The following is a 9,776-nucleotide window of genomic DNA, read 5'->3' as shown; positions in this document are numbered from 1 at the left end:
TCTATGAATAAAATAAATTCAATTTCTATAATAGGTAGAAAAGAGACCTTACACTAACTGTAGCTAAAGCCGGCCCAAAAGAATGCAGCCCAGTCCAAAGATCACACTGGGCCCTACAGGATGTGGCCCAGTCCAAGGTCCACGGTGGGCCACCTTTTGGAACAATAGACTACAATCTCTTAACAAAATGGCTATTCCAAAGTCTTATATGTCTATCCTAATTTCTATGAAAGTTTTCCAATTCTTAATTCTAATATATAAAGTTGATTAGCAGCAGCAAAGCTTCTAAAACCTAAATGTAAATTGTAAATGTACTAAGGCAAAAACTTCGATAGTAGAAAGTGGAGACGATGAAAATTCTTAAAGTTAACTATATTCTTATTAAACCTAAAATATTATGATTGATTATGTATGAACTAACATGATTTGTAGAATGACCTATTCTACAATACCTTCTATGAATAAAATAAATTCAATTTCTATAATAGGTAGAAAAGAGACCTTACACTAACTGTAGCTAAAGCCGGCCCAAAAGAATGCAGCCCAGTCCAAAGTACATGCTGGGCTCTCAGGAATGTGGCCCAGCCCAAACTCTGTGCTGGGCCACTCTCGAAAATCATCTTCACCATTGAAAAGCTGCAAACAGCTCTCCCTAAGTATATACTAATTCTATAAATATTCTTTTAAATCTTATAAAGAAGCTTGTACTGTATAAAAGGCTCCCAAATGTGACCTGAATTTGAATTATATCTAATACCTAGGCCGAAACCGCAGTTTATGGGAAACAGGAACAATGGGTTTCTAGAGTCAACTATGCCTGTCACAGTCACAGAGTCTTCAGCTTAGGCCAGCAGAGTTCCTTTAGGTTGTTCTTGTGCTGCATGGCAAAAGGGGGAGGAAAATGGGGTCTACGGCTCTCGAACACGTCCTAGCGGTCTCGAGGTCCACGGCCCTCCCTGATCCCTAACGCTCAGTGGGCCTCCGTGGCCGGCTCCCAACAGTCATTAATGTTTATGGCTGCATTATTTGCAATTCATTGATTTGTACATAATTAATAGGAATATTCTGGGATCACAGGACAATAAGATCTTCCTAGTTGCAACTATGTCATAAACAATGTGACTTCATATATACGGATTAATGCATTCTATATAATGAATTAGCATATATACATCATTGGCAAGATATCGTGTGCCTAGAATATTACAGCTTTTGTACATATACTCACCATATTCAGATAAATCAGGTAAGAAGCAAAATAAATCCAACTTACCTCCTATATTCAAAAGTCAGAGAAAATTTCTGAAATGAGGCTAGTGGTGCAAAACTTTCACAGAAGGGATCTGTTACTTAAATTATTTTACTTCAAGAGGGAAAAATAGAGGAAATTTACATATGTAATTGAGATTATGTGCAATTATCAACAGTTTATTTTTAAACTATTTGGTATTCAAGTCATCGCATGATCTACTTTTTCTATTTATAGTGAACACTATATCAACAATTGTGTCTAATAAATACCCATGAAGCAAAGTTAAAAAAAAGAAAGTAATCCTACTTTGAATTTAGAAGAATTTCATTTAAATTAATTTAAAGAAATAGTGTTTCATTGACAGCTAGTTTCACTAGTGGATAAAAGTATTAAATTCAAGAAGGTAACTGGAATTTTAAGGAAGAAAGATTATTTTATGGTCAAACTCATTTGCAGTTGTCTCTGTGAAGAATGATAGTGATTAAACCCCATAACACATAGTGATTCCGAAATTCCATAAAAGCTAAGAAAAAATGTTTTCTTCCATGTTTGCAGAATTTCTCAAATGACTTATTCACTCTAACGGATGACCATTCTTTTAATATGGAAGGCAAAGGTGGCATTCTAATCTACTATATTTTCATGGTGTCTCTGTGGTAGAACTTGCTTAGAATTTATCCTGCCTTTAAAACAATGAAAGCCAATGCTGCTGAGTGTAATTTAGACTTCCAAGGATTTTTTATAAATCCCTTTCAATTAGCAAAGCTTGATAATATACTGCTGTTGGAAAAAATTATAAGTAAAGGAAACCATAAAGAAAGTTATGCAAATCTTTAGCACTTTCTTAGTACCAATATAAGGAAATTTGTGGCTGTGAGAGATGTAAATACCCTGCTGTTACAGTCCTTGACACAACTATCTGAGTATCATCTCTATTGAGAGGTAATTACTGGTATACATATAAATATGCCTAAAATGTTGATTTCAAGAAGGGAAAAGAAAATGGCTTTTATTGGATGCATGAAATTTTTAAATGATTAGCAATAGGAATTATTTCGTCAAATGAAAAATGTTGTACTAAGAGTAAACTAAACTGAAGTTCAATCAAAGAAAGCCATGAATAAACGACAGCAATACTTGATCACAACAAATTGGGCAATCATGACTATGCAGTCAAATCTTGACAGTATCTCTAATAATAAGATGTTAAAAACAACAAAAGCAGCAATAACACCAACAAACTAGCAAACAGAAATGCTGATGGGCCATAAATGTAATTTAAATATAAGAACCTAAATGTCTGCTACATTAGTCTGTAAACTACTGTGAAAGTTATCATTTTAAATTTCAAAAAAGTCTTACAATCTCATTTGAAACACTTTCATATATTCATATTTCATGTATATTGCATATACAGTAGTCCCCTTTTATTTGCAATTTTGCGTTTCATGATTGCAGTTACCTGTGGTCTACTGTGGTCCGAAAATAATACAAGCAATAAAGATATCTTTGCAGAGAGACAGAAGGAGAGAGAGAGATCATAGTCACATAACTTTATTAGCCTATTTTCTTATAATTGTTTTATTTTATCATTAGTTCCTGCTAAGCTCTTACTGTGCCTGCTTTATCAATTGAACTTTATTTTAGATGTAAAGTATATAAAAATAGTGTATAGCGAGTTTGGTACTATCTGTGGTTTCAGGCATCCACTGGGAGTCTTGAGATATATCCCACTCAGATAAGAAGGGAATACTATATCTCAAGCCTGAGATTTCCTAAGGGGTATTTATTACCCTTAATCTCAAGTGTTTTGCATGAATTTATATTACTGCAACAAGCTTTCAGGTTTTTCCTCAAAATAAAGTTGTTGCTTCATCAGGAAAGCCCAACTCAAATTAATAGATAAGTTGATAGTAGCAGGTTTTTTGTGTGTGCAAATAAGTTTATAAATAGTATTAAACTAAAGAAAATTACATGGATTACATGAAATCTAATTATATAATTTTTTAATTAAAAGGGCTCTTAGAGTTCATTTAAAAATGCAACCTAGTTTTACAGATGAGAAAGCTAAGAATAAAAATCAGGCATGCAATACATTTGCTTATGTAATTTGTTTTACCTGTATACTTGTTATACTTTTCTGAAGATCTGAATCAAATCTTATTTCCTCATTTATTCTTCTCTTACTATATTACCACACTATATATTTTGGTGTACTCTAGCTTTATGTATTAAAATTTGCCTAAAACTACATGGTTCTTAACTCCCCAATTCAAGTGGCGATAACAATCTGAACCAAACTGTAATTCCATATTATTGAATACAATGAATACATAAGGCACAGTATTAATTAATACAGTGTATCAAATTGACTTTAATCTGATATTTTTTAGCAATCAAATCCTTAAAAAATATAGAAGGCTACCTCCTGCAAAGACCCTGTGGCAGAGATAACTTGAGTAAAGGCATTGTTCAAGGCTTAAAATATTACCCAAAATTGCAAATAAAAGCAGGGATAAATGACTAGGGAGAGAGAATATATGAGGTATGAATTTTGGGAGTAAAAGTCTGTCTGTTTAGTCAACCTACCAATAGATAAGATGATTTTAGGAGATACAGAGACAAACCAAGACACAGGCTCAAAAGCAATGATAGCATTAAGATCAAAATGCAATTTGCTTGTTTTACATAACTAGTTATAATCTCTCTTTGTACCTGACTTAGCTCTAGGATAACAACAACATACTTATCATATTTACCAACACCCAGGGTTCTGGCTCTTAGGACAGAAAGCATTGGGCATTATATGTTATTTTCTTATGTATTCATATTGTCTAAATTTTTAAGTAGAATACTTTTTTCTATATTGATAGTAAAGATTAATCTTTTGTTTTCTCTCTCTGATCTCAAAATTATTCAGTTTCAGAATCTTCCACTCACTACTTGTTTGAATTTAATATAAGCTTGTGACAGAGTATTTCTTAATCTATTAAAGCTGTCCGAATGTTGTTTAGGAGTCAAGAAGACAGAAAGTATGAACATGCTTGTAAATTATAAAGCATTGTGATATTGTATAAGTTTCATATATAATATAATGACCCAACAATTAAAATCTCTAAGTATTATAATTGGTATATGTGTCAGTGAAGGAGAGAGAATATATGCAGATCAAAAAATGTGTGAAGAGTTTTTGTGGAAGTTAAACATTAACTTTTTTCTTGTCAAAAATAAGTTAGGGAAGGGAAGACAGGAAGACAATTGGAGGAAATGTCAGTATGATGGAACAAAAGTGAAAGTAATGATAGCAAAATTATTACTGGTGTAAATGGCACAAACACATGAATTTAAGTAGAAATCAATTATTTATTGTCCCCTTCCTTTTTTAAAACTTTAAACAAAGTTTTATTACACAAAGGTTGTCACATAATTGGTATTTCTCTACTTTGTACAGTTATTCTTACTCTCCACGGAAAGGCTGCTTCTGAACTTCTCATCTGGTGGTGGCAAGCGCTAAAATCCTAATTTGACAGAACAGGAGTAAAAATGCCTCAGTGAGTTAAGTTGAAAGCAGTACATTGGTACATGGCTCTTGCACCCAGTAACAGGAATGTACAAATGTCTTTTTGTAAAAATACAAAATAAATAATCTCTAGGCATGGACATGACAGCAATAAACGATTATATATTGTCAACTGAAACCAGTAAATGATGCTTATAGTGATCTTAATCAGTCAACCTTTTCTTCAATCATTTCTTCAGTTGACGTCTCTGAAGTTATTGGGGAGGACACTGCCTTGAGCTTCCTGTCACAGTTCATTAATGATGGCAAAGCACTATTCTAGGAGTTAGAATATGCCACCACCCATCCCACCTCCCATCCCACCCATTGCACCCATCCCAGGGTCTTTCTCTTCTTTAGGAATTTCTGTGACCACAATTTCTACCCATAGTTAACAGAGAGGCCACCCCAGCAGCATCCAATAAAGTTGTTCTTACAACCTTTGTTGGGTCAATGATTCCTTCTTCTACCATATTCACAAAATCTCCAATCATAGCATCATAACCAATTTCTGAGGAACTCTGCATCATTTTCTCAACTATCAAAGAGCCTTCAACACCTGCATTCTTGGCAATGGTCATTGCAGGAATTTTGAATGTTCTTTTAATAATTTCTATACCAATTTTTTGATCTTCATTAGCTGGAGCTAATGAGCCCAAGGCTGGAATGCACCGAAGCAGGGCACCCCCCCCAGAACAATGCCTTCTTTCACAGCTGCTCGTGTAGCATTAAGAGCATCTGTAATCCTGTCTTTTTTATTATTCACTTCAACATCACTTGTCCCACCAACCTTTAGCACAGCTGCCTATCTGAGAGTTTTGCCAGACGTTCCTTCAGCTTTTTCTTCTCATATTCACTAGTTGTGACATCCAATGGCTCAATGATTTCTTGAATACATTTTTCAGTTTGAACCTTGCCACCTTTTCCTTGCAAGAGCACAGCATCATCTTTAGTTACAATGACCTCCCCAATGTTTCCTAAGTCATGAGGCTGAACATCTTCAAGATTTAAGGTCAGCCCCTCTTCACCAAACACTGCACCACCAGTAGCAATAACCATATCTTTAAGCTGGTTCTTCCTATTATCACCAAAACCTGGAGCTTTGACTGCTACAACCTGAAGACCAACTTTTAACCTATTCAAAACGAGTGTACTGAGAGCTTCTCCAACAACATCATCAGCAATTATGACCAAGGGCTTACGGTGAACATTGGCAATTTCAAGAGCAGGTACAATGGACTGGACACTAGAAATTTTCTTTTCACTCAATAGAACATAAGCATCCTGGAATTCACATTTCTGATCTTTTGATGTATTAATAAAGTATGGAGAAATATAACCTCGATCAAACTTCATGCCTTAATAATTTCTAATTCATCATTAAGCGTTTTTCCATCCTTTAATGTGATGACACCCTTTCTTCCGACCTTTTTCATAGCATCAGAAATGATGTTGCCAATGTCTTTATCTCCATTTGCGGAAATTGTAGCAACCTGAGCAATTTCTTCAGGGGTTGTCACAGGTTTGGACTGCTTCTTAAGTTTTGCAATGACATCATCAACAGCTAACATCACACCCCTCCTGATTTCTACTAGATTAGCACCTTTGCTGATCTTCTCAAAGCCTTCCTTGGCAATAGAGCGTGCCCGCACAGTAGCAGTGGTGGTGCCTTCCCCCGCCTCTTCATTTGTGTTATTGGCAACATCCTGAACAAGTTTAGCTCCAATGTTTTTATATTTATCCTTTAAGTCAATAGACTTCGCAGCAGTCACACCATCTTTTGTTACTTTGGGACTTCCCCAACTCTGTTCAATAATCATTGTTCTTCCCTTTGGCCCCATTGTAACTGCTACAGCATTGGCTAAAAGCCACAACCCCATCAAGAAATATTTCTATCAACAAATAAAGGTTCTATCAATAAATAAATATTCAAGATATCACTTATCATTAGAGTAATACGAATCAAAACCATAATGAGATATCATCTTACTTACAGCATTAAGGCTCGGGCATCTGCACCAAATTTTACATCTTTGACGTAGGCCTGAGTGAGATGGGGAGCCAGAGCTTGGGACACCGGTCTCATCTGGCGAAGGACTGCGGGTAATCTGAGCATTTCTGCGGGCGCGGGGCGAGCGTGGCGGGTAGGGTGAACGAATGGGGCAAGTACCTATTGTCCCCCTTCTGATAACCTTCAGCAAGGAAAGGGTTGAAAAGAGGAAATGACCAGAAGAGATATGGTATTTCACCCATCTCAAGAAACAGTGAGGTACAGCATTGATCTTTCCCAGTATTATTCTGGGTAAATTTCCCAAAATCTGTGGGAACAACAAAAATTACTACTACTTTCCTACAAGTTCCAATTAGCCACATTATTTCCAGTAATATAATTTATCATATTAAAAAATATAATGCACAAATAATGAAATACACAGATCTTAAATGTACAGCTCAGAATTTGGACAAATACATATGCCAGTGTAAGCCACAACCCCATCAAGAAATATTTCTGTCAACAAATAAAAGTTCTATCAATAAATAAATCCTCAAGATATCACTTATCATTAGAGTAATACTAATCAAAACCATAATGAGATATCATCTTACTCTTGTTTGTATAGCTGTTAATTATAGACAAAAAATAAATGTGGGAAAGGATAAGAAAAGGGAAGTATTATACACTGTTGATAGGAGTGCCAGTTAGTACAACCAATATGCCAGTGTAAGCCACACCCCCATCAAGAAATATTTCTATCAACAAATAAAGGTTCTTGGTGATAATCCCCAGGCATCTTTCTCCTTCTTTCACCCAAAGGAAACCATTTTTAATGGCTCTTGTCAAAGTAGATTTGTGTGCATGTGTGTGTGCACACACCTCTGGCTTCTTTCTCTGTACATAATGTCTTTGTGATTCATTCATGATGTTTATGTGTCTTTTGCATTGCAAAATAATATTCAATTTATTTTTTAAAAATCTATTTGTTTATCTTTACTTCTTGATAGATATTTGTGTTACTGTTAACTTATGCCTTTTATGGACAGAGATAGTATCGAATTTTTGGTTATGTTGGGGACATATTTTTTTAATTTTTCATTTTTGAATAAATTCCCAAGAATGAATAACTGTATCCTAGAGGGTGTTTGTGTATCTAATTTGCAAAAACCTTCCTAACCTTTTTCCAAAGTGGTTTGCACATGTTAATGGCCAGTTGTTATGAGACTTCTGGATGTACCACATCCTTGCCAACATTTAGTGTCTTTAGCCATTTAAAACATGATTTTAGACATTCTAGAGTATATGGTACATCTCATTGTGCTTTTAATTTTCATTTCCTTGATGACAAATAATATTAAGCACTGTTTTATGCCATTAGGCACATTGTATGTTTATCTTTGTAAAACATCTATTTACATTATTTGCTATATATAATCTGATAGAGGTACAGTAAATATTTTCTCTAAAGTTTGGTATATTTAATGGTGTTTTTAATGACAAGAAATGTTAAAATATGATATAGCTTAATTTGAAATTTTTGTTGTTTTATTTTATGGTTAGTACTTTTTGTGCTCTTTCAACTGACATTTAAGTGCTGATCTACTTCTGAATTGTCTATTTAGTTTCATTATGTCTATTAAACTATTTTTTTAAATTTTTGCACCAATATCACACTATCTAGTTATTCAGTCATACAGTAATTCTTGAAATAAGGCAGTGTGAAACCTCACTTTTTGTGTTAGGCCCTTTTGCATTTCCATATAGACTTTTAATATCTAGAATATGCAAGGAACTCAAACAATTCAACAAGAAAACAATAAATAATTCCATTAAAAAGTGGACAAAGGACAAGAATAGCTATGACTCAAAAACTCAATCACGTGGCCTACAGACATGTTATAAATGCTCAAGATAGCACTTATCATCAGAGTAATGCTAACCAAAACCACAATGAGATATCATCTTACTCTTGTTCATGTAGCTATTAATTATAGACAAAAAATAAATGTGGGACAGGATAAAAAGAAAAGGGAACTCTTATACACTGTTGATAGGATTGCCAGTTAGTGCAACCAATATAAAAATCTATGGAGATTTCTCAAAAACATTAAAAATAGAACTACCATGTGATTCAGAAAACCACTCCTCAGTATTCATCAAAAAGGAAAAAAAAAAACAACTTAGCATATCAAAGGGATACCTATAATCTTATGTTCGCTGCACGACTATTCACAATATCAAAGATGTGGAATCAGCCTAAGTATTCTTTAGCTAGCAAATGGATAAAGAAAAGGTAGTATATACACACTATGGAATACCATTTCACCATTAAAAAATGCAAGTCTGTAATTTGCAGTAACATGGATGGAACCGGAGGTCATTATGTTAACTGAAATCTGCCAGGCACAGAAAAACAAATATTGCATATTCTCACTCTTATGTTGGAACTTAAAAAAGTGGATCTCATAATGAGAGTAAAATGATAGATACTAGAGATTGGGAAGGGTGTGTAGGTGGGAGGAGAGCTGAAGAGAGGTTGATTAATGGGTAAAAATGCAGAGTTAGATAGAAATAATAAGTTCTAATGTTCTATTTCAGAGTAGGATAACTATAGTTAATAAGATATTACTGTATATTTAAAAATAGAAGAAAGAACTTTAAATATTCTCCCAAAATAAAAATAATAAATAATGATGTGTTGGATATTTTTAATTTCTTTATTAATTATTATACATTCTATGCCTATAATAAAATATCACATGTACCCCACAAATATGTACAAATATTATGCATTAGAAATTTAAATACACCTTGCTAATTTCTATGTTAAAAGACTAAGGATTTTGGGTGGGATTTTGATGTATCTACAGATTATTTTGTGGGGAATTTATATCTTAGAAATACTGAGCCGGGCTCGGTGGCTCAGCCTGTAATCCCGCGCCTGTGGGAGGCTGAGGTGAGTGAATTGC

At 34.2% G+C, this 9,776-nt stretch overlaps 1 pseudogene across 1 annotated transcript; it reads right to left on the bottom strand.

The window, feature by feature from the left end:
- Window positions 1–4,638: 4,638 nt before the first annotated feature.
- LOC103253583 lies at window positions 4,639–6,927 on the bottom strand (annotated as a pseudogene). Its single transcript, XR_503890.2, has 2 exons — window positions 6,802–6,927; window positions 4,639–6,703 (listed from the first exon to the last, which is right to left on the bottom strand). The product of XR_503890.2 is annotated as a 60 kDa heat shock protein, mitochondrial-like (transcript).
- Window positions 6,928–9,776: the final 2,849 nt, after the last annotated feature.

The sequence above is a fragment of the Carlito syrichta genome, unplaced genomic scaffold (genome assembly GCF_000164805.1).
Source record: "Carlito syrichta isolate Samal-C Ts95f unplaced genomic scaffold, Tarsius_syrichta-2.0.1 Scaffold67770, whole genome shotgun sequence".
Lineage (NCBI taxonomy): Eukaryota > Metazoa > Chordata > Mammalia > Primates > Tarsiidae > Carlito > Carlito syrichta.
The sequence above is the reverse complement of the archived record's forward strand: the minus strand, read 5'-3'. Positions and strand labels throughout refer to the sequence as shown.